General features: G+C 37.2%; 1 long non-coding RNA gene across 3 annotated transcripts in view; it reads right to left on the reverse strand.

Moving 5' to 3' along the window:
- LOC132540893 (uncharacterized) overlaps nucleotides 1–23464 on the reverse strand; it is a 64454-nt gene that overhangs the window by 5503 nt on the left and 35487 nt on the right. For 2 of the 3 annotated variants that reach the window (XR_009552053.1, XR_009552051.1), the window contains exon 3: nucleotides 16084–16211. The exons of the other annotated variant lie outside the window; for it this stretch is intronic. This is a non-coding gene — a long non-coding RNA (uncharacterized LOC132540893). The remainder of the gene's footprint in view (nucleotides 1–16083; nucleotides 16212–23464) is intronic. 3 annotated transcript variants of the gene reach the window in all.

Genomic DNA, 23464 nt, shown 5'->3' on the forward strand with positions numbered 1-23464 from the left:
CATCTAAATACATCAAACATCTACTGAAAGAGCTACAGAAATATATTAACAACAATACAATCATAGGAGGGGACTTCAACACCCCACTCTCTCAACTTGACAGATCATCCAGGCAGAAAATCAATAAAGAATTGAGGGAGCTAAATGAGGAGATAGATAAACTAGAACTATTGGATATTTTCAGAGTCATTCACCCCAAGAAACTGGAATACACATTCTATTCAAGTCCACATGGGTAATTCTCAAGGATAAACCATATGTTAGGCCACAAAGACAGCATCAGCAAATTCAAGAGCATTGAAATCATCCCAAGCATATTATCAGACTATAGTGGAATGAAGCTAACACTTAACACTCAACAAAAGATTAGTAATAGTCCCAAAATATGTAAGCTCAGCATCACTCTACTTAAAAACTACTGGGTCAAAGAAAAAATAAAGGAAGAAATCAAAATGTTTCGAGAGTTCAATGAAAATGAAGACACAAGCTATCAAAATATTTGGGACACAGCTAAGCAGTACTAAGAGGGAAGTTCATAGCCATATAAGCACATATTACAAAACAAGAAAAAGCACAAATAAACAAACTGATTGCACATCTTAAAGACCTAGAAGATGAAGAACAAAGGAACCCTAAAGCAACCAGAAGGACAGAAATAACTAAAGTTAGGGCAGAAATAAATAACATTGAAGATAAGAAAACCATACAAAAGATCAAGGAAAGTAAATGTTGGAAGAACATGAAATCCAGAAATCATTTCCTTTTACTATAGTAACAAAACAATAAAATATCTAGGAATAAACCTAACCAAAGAAGTGAAAGACTTGTATACTGAAAATTTTGAGTCACTACTCAAGGAAATTGAAAAAGACACAAAAAATATCTATTTAAAAGCCAGGAGGTGGTGCACCTAGTAGATCACACATGTAGTAGGGCATAAGGACCAGTGTTCAGTCCCCTGGGTCCCACCAGCAGGAGGGAAGCTTTACAAGTAGTGAAATCGTACTCCCTTTCTATTTCTCCCTCCCCTTTCAATTTCTGTCTGTATCTATCCAGAATAAATATTAAAGTACATTTATTGATTATTCATAAGAGAGTAAGCAGAGCATCATTATGGCATATGAAATATACTTTTATTCTAGGCTTTTCTAATAAAGTTTAAGTTTTTTCCAGTCCTAAAACAGAACTGCTTACAACTTTCTATTTTCTACCACAGTGATTACATAGATTGGATATGCAATGAATGTTTTAAGCTGAACTGAATAAGAGAGTATATGTATTTATCAAAATATTTCCATTTGTATTAAAGTAGCAGAGGCTGAACATTAGTATATGAAACATAAACACATTTAGATGAATAGACTTCTGAAAAATGTTGGTATTAGCCAGCTTTTCCACTATCAAGTTTCTTGATAGTACTTGCATTCTGTGTACCTCATTTCCTTTTATGCATAATTCTATACAGATTCACATGGGTTGGGTAAATTCTTTACCGTTTATTCATATGAATGCCAAGCTGAGTCTAAAGTCTATTAAGCAAGCATAAAGAGAAACCAAAACTAATTTCCCATTTTTAATTATCTCTCTTAATTATTCTTCCAGGAAATAATTCCAACACTTAAATTCTGCCTGCCATTGCTCTCCTTACAGTCGCCACTGCTGCACTTGATCCATCAGTGGACAGGTCTATCCTTATTTTTATTCTGAGGCTTCTCTCTCACTGTCTGACTTCTGACTTATGTGTCTGATTTCTGTTCAATACCAGAATTCACTCCTCAGCAGTAGGTCACTTTTTATCAGGAGAGACACATTATCATCTTCATTGGTAATCCTCTCACTGCACCAAACAGAAAACATTTATTTACTTTTGTTGTTTCTCCTGCTGTGTTAAGTCTCATCACTCCTCACATTTCAGGAAGTCTGACTTTAAGATTAAGATGTCCAGATTAATAGAACAGATAATATCTATCAGGGCATGACCCAGATTTAAGTCCAGATCTCACTGCACTGAAAGATGCTTTGGTGTTGCAGTGCCTTTCTCTCTTAATGATCAAGGAGTGCTAAAACCCCAGTGACATCAAAAATAAAAATGTATAAACATATACATAAGATTAGAGACCTAATTTTCTTTGAAAAATAGTACGATTACCAGAACACTCTATAATTCAAGCAGGATCTTACCTATTAATTCAGTTGTACTATGTGGCCTTAAAAACCTATATTACTTTTTTATTTTTAATTTTTTATTAGTGATTTAATATTTATTTACAAGATTGTAAGATAACAGTTGTATAATTTCATACAGTTCCCACCACCAGAGTTCTGTGTCCCAGAAACTTCCCTATTATTTGCCCCTCTGGGAAGATGGACCAAAATTCTTGGGATTCAATAAGTGGGAGTTCTAGCTTCTGCCATTGCTTCACCACTGGACATGGACATTGATAGGTCAATTTATAACCACAGCCTGTTTCTATTTGTCCCTAGTGGATTAGGTTTCTGGAAAGGTGAGGTTCCAGGAAGCATTGGTGAGGTCATCAGTCTAGAGAAGTCAGGATGCATAACTAGCATCTCCAACTTGGAGGCTGAAAGACAATAAGATGGAAAGTAGAGAGGCCTAGAGGTGCAAACCTGTTTGAGCACATATGTTACAATGCTTAAGGCCCCAGGCTCAAGCATCCAGTCTCCACCTGCAGGGGGAAAGCTTCCCAGTGGTGAAGCTGTGCTGCAGGTGTCTCTCTGGCTCTCTGTCTCTCTCTATCTCTATCTTCCCCTTCCCTCTCAATTTCTGAATGTCTATATCCAATAAATAAATAAAGATAATACATTTTTTAAGTTGCGAAGCAGGACAAAATGTGTAATAAACAAGAATCATAAAGAAGGAACAGAGAAGATGAAATTAGGGACCTTAGGGCAGCAGGAAGCACCGAAGTCCATTTTAGGAATGTTCCTTTGAGCCTCTGTCTTAATAATCTTTGCTTGAGCTTGAGAGCTAACATAAGGTTGGACTAGATATATTGTCTGGGAAGATGGTCTCAGAGGTGAGAGAACTAGAAAGCAGGATTAGGGTGGAGATTTGCTCACAAACTTGAGGAAGATATATAAATGCAACTAACTGCCACATCATTGTAACCCAGGGCCCAGATCTATTCATATTTGGCACTGGGGCCTATACAGCCTCTGAGTCCCTGTCAGACTGAGCTCACAGTCCGTGGTCATATCTGGAAAGATTCTAGTCTACATTAATTTCAGAAGGAGTCTTCTTCAAGTGGCAGAGTAGGATGACCCAGTTTCCCTTTTGAGAGTGGGCAGTTCCTACAATTGTGAATACATAGTGAAGATATGGTCCTGAAGAAGCCCAGAAAAGGGCTTATGATGATGTTCACAATGTGTGTGACCAGTGATGGAAGAGAGAGGGATCTATGAAAGGTCTAGGCTCATATTTTTTTTGTGGGGTAATCCAAGTATTCCCTATTTAGGAACCCCGGGTGATGATGGGGTGACCTGATAGTGGCAAAAAAACATCATTATGTGAGCCACTCTTGCCCTTATCCAGCTTCTGTAGTCACTTCTTTATCTGAGAAGCTTAGATTTTACCCAAGTTGTTGAAGCAGTGAATGTCATTTGTTCACTCCAAACCAGTGTTAGGTTTATGGGATCTTACCTCAAGGCAGGAAAGAAATAGACCTGGGATTTTAGTGGGGTCTTAGTTATACTCAAGCTTTTTCTGCATTACTTGTTTGATCATTATAATAAAGGCATATTTAATTTAATTTAGTTTAATTGTCACTTACTTAATATATAGTATTTGCCAGTATATCTCTTAACCAGTTGTATAGTTTTTCTTCTAAATCTTATAAATACCACTTGGTTTTTGAGGATTATCCTTTTAATATGTTGTTTTATTAAATGAGCAAAGATTTTGTTGAAGACTTTTGCATCAATGTTCATTAGAAATATGGATCTACATTTTGTGGGCCTCTACAGGACCTTGCCCTCAATATAGAACAACAATAGAGACTGCCCAACTCTCAGAAGGGAGGCTGGGTTAATGTACTCTGCCACTCAAGGAGGACGGGTCCTGAAATGAGTGCAGCCTAGAATGTTCCTAGCAATGACCACGGAATGGGAGCTGAGATCTATAGGGATGCAGAGGTTACACAGGTTCTTGTGCTGAATATGACCTCAGATCAGATCGATGGGATTTACAGTTAATGGAATTTATATACTTTTCCCATATTTGGGAGCTACTCTCTTCCCTGATCCAACTTCCCAGTCCCATTTCCAATTCTGACAACATCTCCCAAGACAAATACCTTTAGCCTACTTACATGTTAGCTTCTGGCCTCAGACAAAAATTGGCAAAGTCATGGACCTCTTGGAATATACCTAAAATAGACTTCCTAGCTTTGTCCAAAATGGGGACCTCAAATCTCATCTGTTATATTTTTCTCTTTAATTTCCTAAACAATTTGGTCTGTTTTTTTTTTTTTTGTTTTTTTTTCCTCCAGGGTTATTGCTGGGCTCAGTGCCTGCACCATGAATCTACCACTCCTGGAGGCCATTTTTTCCCCCTTTTGTTGCCCTTGTTGTTGTAGCCTCATTGTGGTTATTATTATTGCCCTTGTTGACGCTATTCGTTGTTGGATAGGACAGAGAGAAATGGAGAGAGGAGGGAAAGACAGAGTGGGGAAGAGAAAGATAGACACCTGCAGACCTGCTTCACCGCCTGTGAAGCGACTCCCCTGCAGGTGGGGAGCCGGGGGCTCAAACCGGGATCCTTACGCCGGTCCTTGCGTTTTGCGCTTAACCCACTGCGCCACCGCCCGACCCCCAATTTGGTCTGTTTTTTATCTTAATGCTTTTCAACCACCAAGTTGCAGATGCTACCATGATGCCAATCTTAATTCTCTGGGCAGATGACCTCACTAATGTGTCCTGAAGCTCCATCTCTCCAGAGTCCTTCCCACTAGGGAAAGATAGAAACAGGCTGGGAGTATGCATCAACTTGTCAATGCCCATGTCCAGTGAAGAAACAATTACAGAATCCAGACCTTCCACTTTTTGCACCCCATAAAGAATTTTGGTTCATACTCCTAAAGGGACAAAGAATAGGAAAGCTTCCTATGGAGGTGATGGGATATAGAACTCTGGCGGTGGGAACTGTGTAGAATTATACCCCTCTTATCCTACAGTCTTTTTGATGATTAGTAAATCAATAAAAAAGGAATATAGATCTATAATTTTCTATAGTCCTTCCTTGCCTTGGGGATCAGCATGATATTAGCCTCAAATAATGTGTTTGGTAGAGTCTCCTCTTCTATTTTCTGTAGTGTCTGAGGAGAATGTGTTTTAATTCTTTTAATGTTTCATAAAATTTATTAGTATTTTCATCTGGACCTGGGCTTTTGTTCTTGGGGAAAATTTTGATTACCATTTAAATTTCTGTAGTAGTGATTGGCCTATTGAAGTGTATCTGTTCCTTTTATTTCAAGGTTGTCAGTTGGTATGACTGTAAGAATGTGTCCATTTCTCCCAAGTTGCAATATTTATTTCCATATAGATGTCCATGATAGTCTTGCATGATCCTTTATATCCCTGCCTTTTCTGTGGTAATAGCTTCTCTCTCAAAACCAAGGGATGAACATTTTCAGAAACTTCTATGGGTCATCCTTTGAAAGCTTGAATTAAAAACCTTCTAATTTGAATCTGATAAATAAAAACAAAACTATCTCAAACATTTTTTAAAAATGCCTAGTTGCGACATCTTGTGATTATGTGAGGACTGTGCATAGTTATTTATATTTACAGTGAACATTTATTGAGTTTCTACTGCCAGTCAGATATTTTGCTAAATATTTTACATACTATTTCATTATATTTTTACAGCAGAGTAGATGGCATAATGGTTCCCCGCACCATCATAAACCAGAGCTGAACATCACTTTGGTAAGTAAATAAATAAATAAATAAATAAATAAAACAGTATCAGAACAGGATAACAAAAGAGCTGAGCTATAGAAAACAAAAGACGGGAGAGAGAATAGAATAAATTAGGCAGAAACAGAATTAGCAAGATTGAGGACACATTACAGAAAACTAAGAAAGAAGTAAGAGATCTCAAAAAGAGATTAAGAGGTACCAAAAACAACAACAGAGACAGATGGGATGACTTCAAAAGAAATAGTATATGCATTATAGACCTACCAAAAAAAGAAAGCGAGGAAGGGGAAGAAAGCATTCTACAGGACATAATAGATGATAACTTCCCTAGTCTAGACAACATCAAAGACATAAAGGTTCAAGAAGCACAGAGGGTCCCAAACAGAATTAACCCAGACTTGAAGACACCAAGACACATCATATTTAGAATGGAAAGGAATAAGGATAAAGAAAACATCCTGAAGGCTGCAAGAGAAAAACAGAGTCACCTACAGAGGAAAACCCATATGATTAGCAGCAGATTTCTCCACACAAACACTACAGGCCAGAAGAGAATGGCAAGATATCTGTCGAGTGCTCAATGAGAAAGGCTTTCAACCAAGACTACTGTATCTCGGTAGCCTGACATTCAGACTACATAGAGGCATAAAAACCTTCTCAGACAAGCAACAGTTGAAAGAATCAACTATCACCAAGCCTGCCCTGAAAGAAGTTCTGAAAGATCTCCTATAAACAATCAGATCACCATAAACATGCCATATATCAGAACACTCTAAAAATATACAATAATGACATTAAAATACCTTTAATCTATATTACCAGTAAATGTCAATGTCCTGAATTCATCTATTAAAAGGCACAGGGTAGGAAGATGGATCAGAAAACACAACACAACCATATGTTATCTGCAGGAATCCCACCTAACTCAAAAAGACAAACACAGAATCAAAGTGAAAGGCTGGAAAACTACCATACAAGCCAATGGACCACAAAACAAGGGCAGGGACAGCTATGCTCATATCTGACATGATAAAATAAATAAAATTTTAAAAAGATAGGGATGGACATTACTTCGTACTCAGAAAATCAAGCAATCAAGAGGACTTAATGATTATCAACATCTATGCACCCAAGGAGAGGCCAGCTAAATATATCAAACATCTACTGAAAGAGCTGCAGCAATATATTAACAGCAACACAGCATTAGTAGGGGACTTCAACATCCCACTTTCTTGACTTGACAGATCATAAAAAAAGAAGGAAAAAGAAAAAAAAAGAAATGAAGGAGCTAAATGAAGAGATAAATAAACTAGAGATATTGGACATTTTCTGAGTAAAAATGGTGATTTCACCATTTTCAGCCCATCTTGGATGGAGCTTGAGGAAATCAGGTTAAGTGAAATAAACCAGAAACAGAAGGATGAATATGGGATGATCTCATTCACAGGCAGAAGTTGAAAAACAAGATCAGAAGAGAAAACACTAAACAGAACTTGGACTGGAGTTGGTATACTGCACCAAAATAAAGGACTCTGGGGTGTGTAGGGTGGAGGGCAGTTCAGGTCCTAGAACAGGATAGCAGAGGACCTAGTGGGGGTTGTATTCTTGTGTGGAAAAATGAGAAATGTTATGCATGTACAAATTATTGTATTTATTGTCGACTGTAAAACATTAATCAAGAAAGAAAGAAAGAGAGAGAGAAAAAAAGAAAGGAAAGAAAGAAAGAAAGAAAGAAGAAAGAAAAAAAAAGAAAGGAAAGAAAGAAAGAAAAAAGAAAGAAAGAAAGAAAGAAAGAAAGAAAGAAAGAAAGAGAAGAAGGAAGGGAAGGAGGAAGAAAGGGAGAAAGGAAGGAAGGAAAGAAGGAAGGAAGGAAGGAAGGAAGGAAGGAAGGAAGGAAGGAAGGAGGGAGGGAGGGAGGGAGGGAGGGAAGGAAGGAAGGGAGGAAGAAAGGAAGGAAGGAAGAAATGAGGGACAGGGTGATGGCACACCTGGTTAAGTGCACGTTACAATGTGCAAAGTTTAAGTCTCCGGTCCCCACCTGCAGGGCAGAAAGCTGTGTGAGTGGTAAAGTAATGCTCCATGTGTCCCCCGCTCCCTAACACACCTTCCCTCCCAATTTCTGGCTGTCTCTATCCAATAAATAAATAAAGATAACATTTTTACCTTCAATATTCAGGGTCACTACCACGATTTTGAAGGTAGAATAAAAACTGGGACCCAGAGAGCTGCCTAGTTCATTTCACTACTAAATCAGCTTGTAAAACAAGCATTCCATTTAGATTGGGAACAAAAAATACAATCATCATCATGTTGACCTAAAACATAAAAATATCATAAAAAACACATGCATCTTACTTTATTTTTTAACCTTACTTTATTTTTAAAAAATCACTTTCAGAAACTGTGGTTTTATAAAATATAATTTACAAATATTAGTTCATCTAATTTTCATATCAAACTATTAAGTATTACTATGATCTCCATTTTATTGATGAGAAAACACAGGCACAGAGGAAGTAAATAATACTGAGGTAACACAGCAGAATTAAGCTGAATTTCAGATGCAGAAGATAGGTTTCAAGGTTCAGTATCATCACCATCATGTAAAGTTAGGAGAGGATGTGCCTGTCTGTGAAAATCAACAATTAGCAGGGGTGCCTCTTCCTCTCGCTCTCTCAAGATTTAAGACTTTTGAATCCTGCATGTAACCCATCTCATTGAGAATTACAAATATACCTTTGCTCTAGTTTTTTTAAATAGTTAGTAAAAGCAAACAAAATAATTAAAACTCTGGCAAATGATGTTAAAATAAATGTTATGGGCTGTTGCCTTTGAGATGGATGTTTCTTAAGAATATATTATGCGGGAGTCAGGTGGTAGAGCAGCAGGTTAAGCGCACGTGGTGCCAGGCACAAGAACCTGTGTAAGGATCCCAGTTCGAGCCCTCAGCTTCCCACCTGCAGGGGAGTTGCTTCACAGGTGGTGAAGCAGGTCTGCAGGTGTCTGTCTTTCTCTCTCCCTCTCTTGTCTTCCCCTCCTCTATTTCTCTCTGTCCTATCCAACAATGACAACATCAATAGCAACAACAATAATAACTACAACAATAAAACAACAAGGGCAACAAAAGGGAATAAATAAATAAATATATTATGCACTAGAAGATTATGACATTTGAACCAATCAAGGAACTATTAAAACTAAACTAGAAAGCACAAGGCCAAGCTCACTTGGATAGTTTGCTGCTCTGTCACGTGCATGACTTAGGTCAGAGCCTGACCCTCACAGCATTGAAGAACGCTTCAGTTTTTTCCCTCATTCCCTCTCTCTAGCTGGAAAAAAGGGAAAGAAATACAAAGTTCCAGAAAAGAGAACACCATCCAAAAGTACTTTCCTGCAGAAAATGGTGAAATCAATCTAGCTTTGAGTCTTAGGGTCATGAATGTTCAGCTTTATAGCTATTCTTATTGCTTATTGGTTATTTAATCATGATTGTTAGCGAGTAAACTTTGTAGAAGAGCAAAAATAAAAATGGATATCTTATTTATTTAATATCTTATTTTATCAGGCTTGAAAAACAGCTCACTTGGGAAGGTACTTGCTTCGCCATGCATGTGACCCAGATTTGAGCCAAACAGGGAAGGTTTGGTGATTCAGTCTCCGTTCTCTTTGCCTCCGTCTCTGCCTATCTAAAACAAAAAAAGCAGCTTGGAGCGAGCTGATTTTTTTTGTCAGCAATGACAAAAGCATAAAACTGGTCTATTTTCAAGTAGTTCTAAAACTATTCATATATATCTTATTAATATGCAAATTATCATTAGTATCAAATATTTTTTCTCCAAAATTGAAGCTATCCAGTAGGCATCTTTATTAAAACTTGCTGATGCGTTGATTCTACATAAAAACAATCTGGAGAGACTAAGAGGTGAAAAGAAGAAAATATATGAGTACTGACTCTGAATAGATACATATTTTTTATAATTCCTGGTTTAGAATTTATTTTATTTTCCATTGGAAACAACATTCTAGCTATTATGGTGAAATACCACTAACTTTGACTCAAAAATGGACATTAAACAACTGATTACAACTGAGTGTGGTGGGGCTAAGTAGGCAAGGAGGCAAGCTCACAACTTTTGTGAAGCAATAGAAGGCAGTATACCAACCAATTTTTTTTTTATTTTAAGAGTCCTGGATCCACTCCCAGGTCTCACTCATCTGCTCCATGGCCTTGGGTAATTTGCTTAGCCTCTGTGAACAACAATTTCCACAGCCACAAAATAGGACTGATTCAGTTATGGTGTGAGAAAACTGAGAAGCTTTAAAGGCAAGGGTATACTGGCAATATATAAGCACTAAGAGTGGTCCCAAGTACTGCCCCTCCCAAAAGGGCTCACTAAAAGGTACCATTAAGGCTACAGGTTTACTTAAAAAGCATTTGGCATTTGAAAGGAAGCTTGTCCTGGAAGGTATGAAACCTTTTATCACCTGAGAAATCAAGCTTTCCTGTCCTGCTTGTAGGAAATAGTTGAGTAATTTCTCACCCCATTCCATATCCTCATAGCATTAATGAAAAAAAATATTTTTAAATACTTTATTCCCCTAAAGAAAAATAAATTATATAAAATATTATTTACTGGTTATTAATTAAGATGGGGGTGGCATTGGTAGTAGGACAAGATTTTAAGCACATTATACATCCAAGACCCAAGTATGGCTCTGAGTCCATAATACCGTGACACAGACTGGTTTAATTTATTTTAGTTAAACCATAAGAAAGAAAATGTCTGCTTATTTACACTGTACTCATGTTGCCTTTTAAAATCCACAGATTAGAGGACTCCCTCTGGTGGATGAATAAAATATCATTTAAAATAAGGAATGTTAAAATAACATAAAAGCTATTATCTGCATTAAAATAATTTCATACAGAACATAAAAGTTTTCTAATTTTTTAAAACACAGCACATCATATTATTATGAGGACGATTTTCTATTCAACTCTGACCTGAGTTGATTGTCACAGTCTTAGGCAATGTGGTTGTAAACAACCTGGTAAAAGCAAGGGGGCAGGGCAAAAAATAATATTGAACAAATTATATACCAGTTAATGCACAAAATTAAATAATGATCAAAATTTTAGAAAGCATGCCGGAAACTGAAAAATCATTCTAAAGTTTATAAACAGTACCAATAACTCCAAAGTACATTAAAGTCAGTAAACAAATCATCAAAAACAATAAAGCTGCTAATAATACTTTTTTTTTTTTTGCCTCCTGAATTATCACTGGGACTTGGTGCCAGCAGTACAAATCCACTGCTCCAGGGGGGGACTTTTCTTTCTTTTAAAAATTTTTTTTATTGGATGGAACAGAGAGAAATTGAGAGGGGTGGGGGAGATAAAAGACAAAGAGACACTTGCAGATCTGCTTCACCACTTGTGAAGCAACTCTTCTGCAGGTGGGTAGCCAGGGCTCAAAGCAGGTTCTTTTGCTTCCTATTATGGGCACTTAACCCAGCCCAATACTCTCATTTTATAGCTAGTAGGCTGTCTCAGGACAACTTGTTGCTATTTAGTGTAATTTTTTTGTCCATTCATACAGAATAAAAGCACAGGTACTTTAAAAGTATGTTTGATAGAAAAAGGTATTTTCCCACATCCATTCTCTGTTCTCAGAAAAAGAACAGTATCTACTTTTCAGCTCTTTCTCAAAGACTGTCTCCTTTTCACTGACCAGTGCTTGAGTATTGCTTTTTGTTATGTGTTTCATTTAGAAAGTAAAGCAAGGGTCTTAATTGCTCTTTGGATTATGAGGTGATATACTTTTTTCCTTCTGTTGGAGTTGTAAGAAGTGTCAGAAATTCCTGTCATCTGTGATGGTTCTATATAAAATGTATTTTCTTGACGAATTTGATAGCACTAAACATAGCAGCATGTTGATGTTACAGAAGTAGAAGTGTAGGAGAGACAGTGGTTTGATTATGTGGAAAACAGTCCATAAATATGGACACTGACACACCTTTTCCAAATTACTATTTATTTTGCCACTGGGGTTATTGCTAGGTGCCTGCACCACGATTTCACAGCTCCCGGTGACCATCTTTTTCCATTTGTTGTTGTTGTTGTTGTTGTTGGGTAGGATAGAAAGGAATTGAGAGAGGAGAGGAAGACATAGAGAAGGCAAGAAAGACACCTACAGACCTGCTTCACTGCTTGTGAAGCGACCCCCCTGCAGATGGGGAGCCAGTGCTCAAACCGAGATCCTTGAGCCTGTCCTTGCACTTCATACTATGTGCATTTAACCTGGTTCACTACCATCGGCCCCTTCTTCCAAATTACTTAATCTTACCAAATGGCTTACATTTATTTTTCCAAGTGTTGTCTTGGGATACTGTAAAAAAAGCAAGGCTATATACAAGATACTGGATACTGTACAGCAAACCATAACAAAGGGACTTTTCAAAGTTAACCCAATTAACAAATAATGTGATGATAACATTAACTATCGATTGTCTTTTTGAACCCTAAGACAGCAGGAACCTCACATCTCCACTATAGAGCCCCTACTTCCCCCAGTCCTGGAACCCTTGGATAGGGCCCACTTTCCCGTATGCATCTCCCAATCCAAACCAAATAATATTGCATCCGCCGATCACAACCTAACCAACGCAACGATTGCCACCTCAACATGCTTCACCTCAGACTGTGTCCAGAGACTTCACATGTGGAATGACAACCCTTCAGCTTCATTACTCGGGTGAGACCTTTCCTTTTATAGTACACTCTAATTTCATCTCAGGTAGTTCACTTTCTAACAAAGTCCCATAACCTAGATATACACCAGTTTCTGTGAGAGAGAGCTTATGTGCACACGTATCCATAAACTACTGCAAAATATATACCTGAAAGCAGTAGTACACTAGAGGTTGCAGTGAGTACCTCCCTAACACTTCCTCTCCACTATTCCAAGCTTGGGATCTATGATTGCTCAACAAATTGTTTGGCTTCGTATGTTAACTCTCTTTTCAATCACCAGGTTCCAGATGCCACCAGGATGCTGGCCAGGCTTCCCTGGATTGAAGACCCCACCAATGTGTCCTGGAGCTCAGCTTCCCCAGAGACACACCTTACTAGGGAAAGAGAGAGGCAGACTGGGAGTATGGAGCGACCAGTCAACGCCCATGTTCAGCGGGGAAGCAATTACAGAAGCCAGACCTTCTACCTTCTGCAACCCTCAACGACCCTGGGTCCATGCTCCCAGAGGGCTAGAGAATGGGAAAGCTATCATGGGAGGGGGTGGGTTATGGAGATTGGGTGGTGGGAATTGTGTGGAGTTGTACCCCTCCTACCTTATGTTTTTGTTCATTAATCCTTTCTTAAGTAAAAAATTAAAAAAATTTAAAAAAATTTTTAAAAAGCAAGGCATATTAATCTCTTTGTGCTTGATTGAGATGTTTTATTATAGTACTTGAAGGACTAAAAGACAATGTCAGAGGGAAATAATCTCAAACACAGATATGAAATTGTTTTCTCAGTTTTGAGCATTCTCAAATCATCAAAGTCACATGAGTTAAACACATACTTCGCTTACTTCTAAGGCCATATGTAATAACATGCAAATCTGTTTAGACAATCACCTTTATGCAGTTCAGAACATTTCTGGGGAAACAGCAAAAAGGGAAGACAGAAACAAAAACTGTCTCAGCAGATTACATTTTACATACCTCCTACCTTTAGACCACTACTGAATTTTTCACTGAGTAATATGTAATATATAATATAAATAACTATTCTTTAATTTTAAAACAATATTGAAATTAAGAACAACTGAGGTGAAAAATTGACTAATTTTAAGTAGGCAACAATGACCTAGTCTCCAAGTGATCACTTTCATTCCTTCTCTCAACCAATATGTATATTGTCATCCCAAGTGTGCTGTCACAGGATACATTGAGAGCAATAGTATTAAGGTAGAAAAAAACACAGTGTAAGATCAACTGTACTTGGGGAGCGCTTCATATTATTAGAGAAGATAGGAAAAGGAGGAAAAAGAAGGGGGACAGTGTTAAGCAAGTTAAAATCTCTGTTTCTCTCCCTCTTTCTCTGTATTTCTCTTTACCTAAAAAAAGAATGGAGAGGAGAGAAAGAGATCTGAACTTATGAGAGTTCATGAGCATTCCATTTTCTATAGAAGAATATGGGTAAGGTTGGTAGATACAGGAAATCCTACAACCCATTACTATGTCTACAGTGAGAAAGCAAAGTATTCTCTACTGTCGCTGTCAGTCTATAAACATTTCACATAGCTATTATTACATAGGGTCTACTCAGGAGAAAACTTCACATTAGAAAACATAAAAATATAATGGCTAATTGAACAATAAGATAATGTATATAAATAAACAAATATAGATATATGAAGATGCCTTCACAGTTCTTTATATAAATGAAATCCACATGGTTTATACACAATTTACAGTACTGGCATGCCTTCATTATGGTTTATTCATGGAAGTCAGTACAATATTAGCCTGAGTACATAGTATAATAAGCCCTGGAGAAATTTTTTTTTAAGTCTGAATCTCACATCTAGTGATTCTGATAGTAATATTCTGGTATGAATTTAAAACACCAATACATTATAAGTTATAAAGCCAAGATAAAGAGTCAAGACTTATTTCCCTCACTCTTGGTAGCAGTTCCTTGTTTTTGTTTTTGTTTTTTGTTTTTTTTTTTTGGTTTGTTGGTTTTTTTTTGCCTGCCTTCACTTCTCACTTAATACTATTGTCGAAAAAACACTGTTGTCCTTTAAGAAGAGAGTTTCCCAAGAGAAAAAAAGTAATAGTGGTTTTAAAAAAGTGAAAACAAATAGAGATAGAAAGGACTCAACTGTTCTCCTAATTCCTACTGCACATTACTATGTATTCAAACCTTTGAAGGGCACAATCCCTAGCTTGACTCCCACATGCGACATCAATTACTTGGTCCGTCCTAAGAATAAGCAGAGTAAGGATATTTGGTGATACATTTCTCACTCTTGAAGTCTTCTGAGAGAGCCTAACAAATGTTTGTACTATTTCTACTCTACTTCTCAACTTGATTTGGTCTTATCTTTTTATTGGGCTAATAGTGACTGTGGGAATTGCATGCTCAATGATGCCAGGAAAATATTTTATAAGGATTGAGTCCTGGTAGTTCATCTCCCAAAATCCTAAAATGCTGATTCCCACTTCTAGCCTTTCCTGTTCTTCTACTTAATTTTTTATTATTTTCTCTTAGGAATAAAAGCTTTCCTTAAACTCTGTCCAGGTACATGAACTCCAGGACTGTGTACCATTCTTGTTGGACCTTTGTTCTGTATACACATACTTCATGATGAACCTGCCCTTTGAGGTGTGGCAATTCAGAGATGATATATGTCAGCCACCTCTTCCATTCATTCTGTGAAGCAACGCTATCATTCTCTACCATTGCAGATGTGCAAAACTCCCACAGCTAGGAAAAGATAGATAATTCACTGCCTCTCTATCCTCCTCTGAATCAGCCTTAAAAGCAAAAATGTGTGTCCCCAAATAAGTTCTGACTTGTTCACTGGTTTCCAGTAAGACCTCTTATAAACCAGTACTTGTTAATATTATCTTCTCAAGAGAGTATGACTGAATCCTTTCACAATACCTTGAGGGGAAACTTTAAAAAATTTCTATAATGTAAAATCATTAACTACAGGTTGAGAAGATAGCACGATGGTTATGCAAAAATTTTTTATACCTGAGGCTCTGCAGTTCTAGGTTCATTCCCCAAAACCACTATTAACCAGAACAGAACAGAGCTCTGTTTTCTCTCTGTATCCTCTCACTAAAAAATAATAAAGAGGGGCCAGGTAGTGGTATATATTTAGTAGAGTACCTGGTTTGAGCCCTGGCTTCTCACCTGTAGGGGGGTCACTTCACAGGCAGTGAAGCAGGTCTGCAGGGGTCTTTCTCTCCACTCTCTGTCTTCCCCTCCTCTCTCCAATTCTCTCTGTCCTATCCAACAATGAAGACAGACCACAATAATAATTACAGCATTATAACAAGGGCAACAAAAATGGAATAAATAAACATTAAACATAAATATGTATATATTTAGTAGAGTGTACACATTACCATATACAGGGACTTAGATTCAAGCTCCTAAGTAGAAAGTTTCATGAGTGGTGAAGTAGTGCTGCAGGTGTCACTTTCTTTCTCCCTCTCATCTCTTTCCTTTCAATTTCTCTCTGTCTTTAAATTATCTGTCAAAAAAGAAAAGAAGAGAAAAGAAAGAAAATAAAATTAACTGTCCACTAGAAGAAATGAATTCATTTGTAGACATTGAGCCCCAGCAATAACCCTAGTAGCAATTAAAAAAAATTATAATGATGATAATCTTCTCAAAATATACTTAACTACAAAACCAGTGGCACTTAGTATACATAAGAAAAGGTGCTTTGTTAGATATGTGTATTCCAAAAGAAAGGCTGAAAAACAAGGCACTATTCTCTTTTTTATATTTAAAGCCTGTAAGGGAATATACACCAGTCAAGGGAAAAAGGGATAACTCTGTGGGAATTATCACACAAAACTGTATATGGTTTGGTGTTTCTGGTATTGTCTACAAGGCAGCACGCCCAAGTGAAATCAGCCCCAAGATGGGTTGTATCATGTCACAGTTGTGTACAATCCGCAGGCACAATGTGCTCCTTATTTTTACTGTATGCCCTTAGGTTAGGAGAAGAGTAGAACAAGTTTTCCCTCAATCTGCAGCATTGCAACTAAGGAGAAAGTCATTGTGCCCTTTTCCCTTTAAATGCTGAAGTTGGCTTCTTTTCAGTGTGTGTGTGTGTGTGTGTGTGTGTGTGTGTGTGTGTGTGTGTGTGTGTGTGTGTGTGTGTGTTCACACAATCATTTTCTGGTAAGGTCATTCCCCTAAATGAAATGAAATGCCTTAGCACAAAAAGAAAGTTTCTATAGCAAAATGATTTTATTATTTTCTTTTAAATATCATCTGATGCAGATAAAAAAAAAAACCCTTCAAATGTCGTTCTTACAGAAAAATTGTACTAGCCAAACTAGGGCTTTATTCAATGCTGTTCAGGAGAATATTTCCATAGAATGTGGACAATTCCAAATTAAATCCCTGCCAAGAGGCTCCAGTCTTAATCAGTGCCAAATGACTCATTGTCTACTCTCTAGTCTCACAACACAAGTGACTAAACCCATTTCTCAGCAGCATTTCAAATCAGTGCATCATGCACTTTGGAGGAAGCTCTTAACTTGCCAAAATGAAGAATGTTCATTATTCTGAGGCAGAGATCTACTGCTTCAGTTCCCAGTCTTTATGTGTGACCTTCACATGCCAACTAATAATGACAGACATTCCATTCTCATTGCAATTTATTGCTTTTATTTATTTATTATTGGATAGAGGCAGAGAGAGATTGAGAAGGGTCGAAGAGATAGGGAGGGAGAGAGACTGAGAGACACATGCAGCCCTATTTCACCACTCATGAAGCTTTCCCCCTGCAGGTGGGTACCAGGGGATTGAACCTGGGTCCTTGTACACTGTAATGTGAGTGCTTAACCGTGTGCCACTGCCTGGTCCCTTCAAATTTTTTTTTCCTTTTTATGTTTTATAGAAAATAGTACTGAATCCAATAAGTTCTGGAAAACATTGCATATAATGTATCTCCTGTAGACTCACAATGTCCTTTTGTATATTTGAGGTGTTGAAAAGTCCATCAGTAAAGAATTACATTTAATTTTGAGTCACTTTGTTAATAACATTTATCCATGAAAACCTTTTCTTCTAACACAATATGAAGCTAACTAGGTTTCAAAGAACACACTTTGATAGCACTACATGAGATATAACTTATCTAGTGACACAAATGATCAGTTCATTAATGATGCTTTATATACTTCATATTATATGAAATAAAAACTGAGAAATGCCTTTTATTAACTGCTTATAAATACTTCCCCTTAAAAATGAAAAAAATTATGACCAAAAAATAAGGAAAACAATGTTCAGTTCCAAAATCTAAAAGTACTAGCAATGATAGATTAGAAATCTTTAACACAAATTTGGACCATATACAGAAACTTTTAATCATCATGAAGAAAAACATCAAACATTAATGTGAAACTTCCCTTCCTGAAAATGTGCAATTTTCAGAGAAGTAGCTAAAGCAAATTCTGCCAATTCTCACTAGTAGTCAGCAAATGAAGAACTGGACTGGAAATACAGAAGGCCTTGAGAGAAGCAGACTTCAGTTGTGATCTCCCCCAAGCCTAAGCAAGGGCAGAAAAATGAATAACTATTTCCCAGTATATTGTCTTCATTCATTTAATAGAACCACTCTTCTTGAAAATAACAGGTTTTCTTCTACATAACAACAGGATATGGATCCTCACAGTCAAGACCATAGGACCAAAGTCAAAGACTTTTTATAATTGCAAACATGATTTTTCATGAAATGAGGAAAATATATGGTCCCAGAAAGCTGAAAGTCAACCTCTTCTCTCTCTCTCTCTCTCCTCTCTCTTCCTCTTTAAATATTTATACATTATCTTTAAATATTTATACATTTTATTTATTTATGTATTTATTTATTGGATATAGACAGCCAGAGATTGAGAGGAAGGGGAAGATAGAGAAGGCGAGAGGCAAAGAGACACTTGCAGCCCTGCTTCAACACTTGTGAAGCTTTCCCCCTGCAAGTGGGGATCAGGGGTTTGAACCTGGGCCCTTATGCATTATAACATATGCACTCAACCAGCTGTGCCATCACCCAGATTCTGCAACCTTTCTTCTCACATCTGTGCTAGTCCGCTCAGCTACCATAACAAAATACTATAGACTAAGTGGCCTAAAGATCAGGTATTCATTTTCTTGCAGTTTGGAGGCTAAAAATCCTAGATCAGAATGTTCAGAGTGGTTGTCCTAGGAGCTATCCCCTGGCTAACAGAGGACCTCCTCCTCCTTGTTTGCTCCTACGGTGTGGGGAATTCAGTTTCTCTTCTTCTTCCCCTCAGGGCACTAATTCCATCAAGAAGCTCTGGTAACATGAAGATTTCATGACTAGATCTAAACTTAACCAGCTTCTAAAAAATTCACCTCCAGATACCATCAGATTAGGGTATAAGCACATGGATCATGGAAAGAGGCATCATGCCATCCATAACATCTTGCTAGCTAAATTAGGTGAACAATGCAAAAGCAAAGAGGTGCATACCCCTTTATACACCTAATACAGGACAAATACACAATGTCCATCACATTATCATCCCAGCCAAGCTACACACAATGGAATATACAATACACATTAGAAGTAGAATCTGGTGCATTCTCACCCAATTCATACAGAAAACAAAACACAGAGAAATAAGATTGCCCAAAGGCAACTGTTTACCTATCTGTAACAACTGTACTATAACTAAATTTATAACTATATTTGAAAGATGATTTAAATGGGAGTCAGATAAGCAAACAGGAGAATCATGAATGTTTAACTATACTCCTGTGGGAACAACATTCCTACAGGCTATAGTTAAAGGTGAGTAAGGGCAGAATAAAATACTCAAAAGTATATGTCAAGGGGCTGGGTGATGAAGCATCTAGGTGAGCACACATGTTACATTGTGCAAGGACACCAGTTTGAGCCCCTGGTCCTCACCTGCTGGGGAAAACTTTGTAAGTGGTGAAGCACTGTTTCAGGTGTCTCTCTGTCTCTCTTCCTCTGTATCACCACCTTCCCTTTCGATTTCTGGCTGTCTCTATCCAATAAATAAATAAAAACAATAAAAAGGTTTAATTAATATGTAAATATGGTGGACATCAATGGACTTTTGGATTGTTGCCATAACTTGGATATTATGAATAATGTAACTATGAACATAGGGGTACAGATATACTTTTGAATTAGTGCGTTTTTCTCCTTTGAATATATACCACATTATAGCACATATATATTCAATGGAATATACTCTTCAATTAGAAAAAATGACATAGGTGAAAGGACCTGCATAAAGATCCCAGTTCGAGCCCCTGGCTCCCAACCTGCAGGGAGTCGCTTCACAGGTGGTGAAGCAGGTCTGCAGGTGTCTATCTTTCTGTCCCTCTCTGTCTTCCCCTCCTCTCTCCATTTCTCTCTGTCCTATCTAACAACGACGACAACAATAATAACTATAACAACAATAAAGAACAAGGGCAACAAAAGGGAAAATAAATAAATATAATAAAAATTTTATTTAAAAAAAAGAGAAAAAGACATAGTATCCTTTGGAACAAAATGAATGGACTTGGAAGTGATAATGCCTCGTGAAATAAGTAAAGTAGTGAAAGACAGCTACTAGATGGTTTCATATATATATGGGACATGAATAATTAAAGCATACAAACTTGAAAAAAAATCAAGCAATGTTTCTCTCAGACTTTGTGAGAAATAAATGGCTAAGAGAAAATGGGGACAGAATTATAGTAGTGTGGGCAGTGTGAAACTGATACACCTGAAATTTTATAATTTTGTAAGTCATTATCAAATATGTAATAAAGAATAAAATTAACGTTATTAGAAACATATATGGTGGAGCTAAGCTGTGGCACATCTGGTTGAGTCCACATGTCCAATGCACAAGAAACCGGGTTTAGGTCCCTGGTCTTCACCCACAGGGGGGAAAACTTCACAAGTGGTAAAGCAATACTGTAGTTGTCTTTCTTGTCTTTGTCTCTGTCTCCCCCTTTCCCCTCAGTGTCTCTCTCTATTTCAATCCAACAAATAATAAAAATATTTTTAAAACATGGTAGAACCATAGAGTATTTGCCTTCTATAACTGACTTATTCTGGAACTCTGCTACATTATAGTCCTTATGGATAGCCATACTGTACAGTACACTTAAATGTCTGTTAAGAGGCTATGTCTCATAGAGAATTATTTTTACCACAATAATTTTTTTTTCCTCCAGGGTTATGCCTGCACTGAGAATCCACTGATTCTGGTGGCCTTTTTTTTTTTTTCATTTTTTGGATAGTACAGAGAGAAATTGAGAAGGGAGGGGAAGATAGGGTGAGAGACAGGCACCTGCAGACCTGCTTCACCACTTGTGAAGCAAACCCCCTGCAAGTGGGGAGCTGGAGGCTTAAACTGGGATCCTTGTGCGGGGCTTTGCATTTTGTATTATGTGAGCTTAACTTGGTGTGCCACAGCCAGGCCCCCTATTTTTAAGTTTTTAAATAAAAGAGGTAGAGAATTTACTCATACTTTTTGCCCTTGCTATGCCTCTGAGTTAAAAATAGGTTTGCAAAAATATCTTTGTAAAATTATTTCTTATTGAATAAACACAAAATAAAATCTGAATATTAACTTTTCAGGATCTCTGATGATCTAATGGATATATGTGTTAAGCATCAGTTAATGCTAAAATGAAAATCAGACAATATGTGATGTACTTCCTAATGAAAGTACACTTACACTATGGTCTTGGCAAAGGAAATGAACCAGCCTAGTAAGGTGTGTGAATCCAAGTTGCCTGTCAATTTCAGGAAATGCTGAAGAAAAGGAAATATATGAGCAGTGAAAAACTCTTGGTTCAATTCTCTAGGTTTTTTAAGATTTACCATTCTTATTCTTTTTTTTTCAAATTTTATCTGTATAGTAATCAAAGAGGTAAAGACTTCTATGGGCTTTTGTTGGGGGTCTAACGACTCTGGCAGTTTTATTACATCGCAGGTTATTTAGGTACATAAAAAACTGTGGCAGCAAAACAAGCAAAGGGGAAACGGCTGGCCATTACTGAAGTTTCCATAACCTAAGAGAAGCTTTGACTTTAAATGCCTCCAGATTCCAGGGGAAAAAAGGCTTTATTTTCTATAGAAATTATTGGACAATATTGTAAAGTGGAAGGCTACAAAAATCAACTTAGTAAAACCAGTGGCATTCCTTTATGCAAACACTAAACTAAAAGAGAAACAAATCCAGAAATCAATCCCTTTTACTACAGAAGAAAAACCATCAAATGTTTAGGAATAAAGTTAACAAATGAAGTTAAAGACTTGTACACTCAAAATTATGAGTCACTTTTCAAGAAAGTAAAAAGAGATACAAAGACATGGGATGTGGGGGCCCAGCAGTGGTGCAGAAGGCTAAGAGTACATGATGTGAAGCTCAAGGACCTGTGTAATCTTGGTTCAAGCCCCCAGCTTCCCACCCACAGGGAAGTCTCTTCACAAGCATTGAAACAGGTCTGCAAGTATCTATCTTTCTTCTTTCTCTCCATATCTCTGTTCTCCCCTCCTCTCTCAATTTCTCTCTGTCCTATCCAATAACAAGGGCAACAAAAATGGGGAAAATGGCTTCCAGGAGCAGTGTATTCATAGTGCAGGCACCCAGCCCCAGAAATAAGCCTGGAAGCAAAAAAAAAAATGGAATGCTCTCTCATGCATTTGGGTAGATAGGAAGCATTCACATAGTCAAAATGACCATCCTAATCAGAGCCATAAACAGATTTAATGCAAGCCTCATCAAGGTACAAATATTTTTAAAGGAATAGAAAAAAGTTAAAAAGATTTATCTAGAACCAGAAAATCTTTTATTTCAAAGCAATCTTGATTAATAATAGTAAGACTGGAATCATCACACTTCAGCAACTCAAACCTACAGAACCATTATAATCAAAACTGCCTGATCTGGCATCAAAACAGACACACAGACCAGTGGAACAGAATTCAAAGCACATAAATAAAGCCCCCCACATAAACCTATGAACAACTAATTTTTGACAAGTGTGACCGAAACATTAAATGGAGAAAGGAGAGCTTATTCAACAAATGGTGCTGGGACAATTGGACTGAAATATGCAAACAAATGAATTTGGACCACCACATTCCACAAAAGTCAATTCCAAGGGGATCAAAGATGTGTACAGAAAAGAAACTATCAGATATAGAAGAAATCACTGGCAGAACACTGCATAATCTATGCTTCAATAACATGTTCAAAGACTCAAGCCCAACAGCAACTAAAACATAAAAAAACAAATCAATGAGACTACATCAAACTGAAAAGTTTCTGTACAACAAAGATTACCATCACCCAAATAGAAAGACACCTGACAGAGTGGCAGAAGATTTTTATACAACATACTTCATATGAAGAATTAATAACCAAAATACAGAAAGAACTCAGTAAACTTATCACACACACACACACACACACACACACACACACACATAGAAAATGGGGTGAGGACATGGACATAGACATACAGAGGAAGAAATCCAGAAGGCCAGCAGGCACATGAGAAAGTGCTCAAAGCCACTGATATCAGAAATATGCAAATAAAGGCAATAATGAGATACTACTTTACACCTGTGAGAATGTCATACCTTAGAAAGGACAGTAATAACAAATGTTGGAGAGGATGTGGAGAAAATGAGACACTTCTACACTGCTGGTGTTAATGTAAATAGAGCCAACCCTTGTGGAAAGCAATCTGGAGATTTCTCAG

This window comes from Erinaceus europaeus, chromosome 1, assembly GCF_950295315.1.
Source record: "Erinaceus europaeus chromosome 1, mEriEur2.1, whole genome shotgun sequence".
Classification (NCBI taxonomy): Eukaryota; Metazoa; Chordata; class Mammalia; order Eulipotyphla; family Erinaceidae; genus Erinaceus; species Erinaceus europaeus.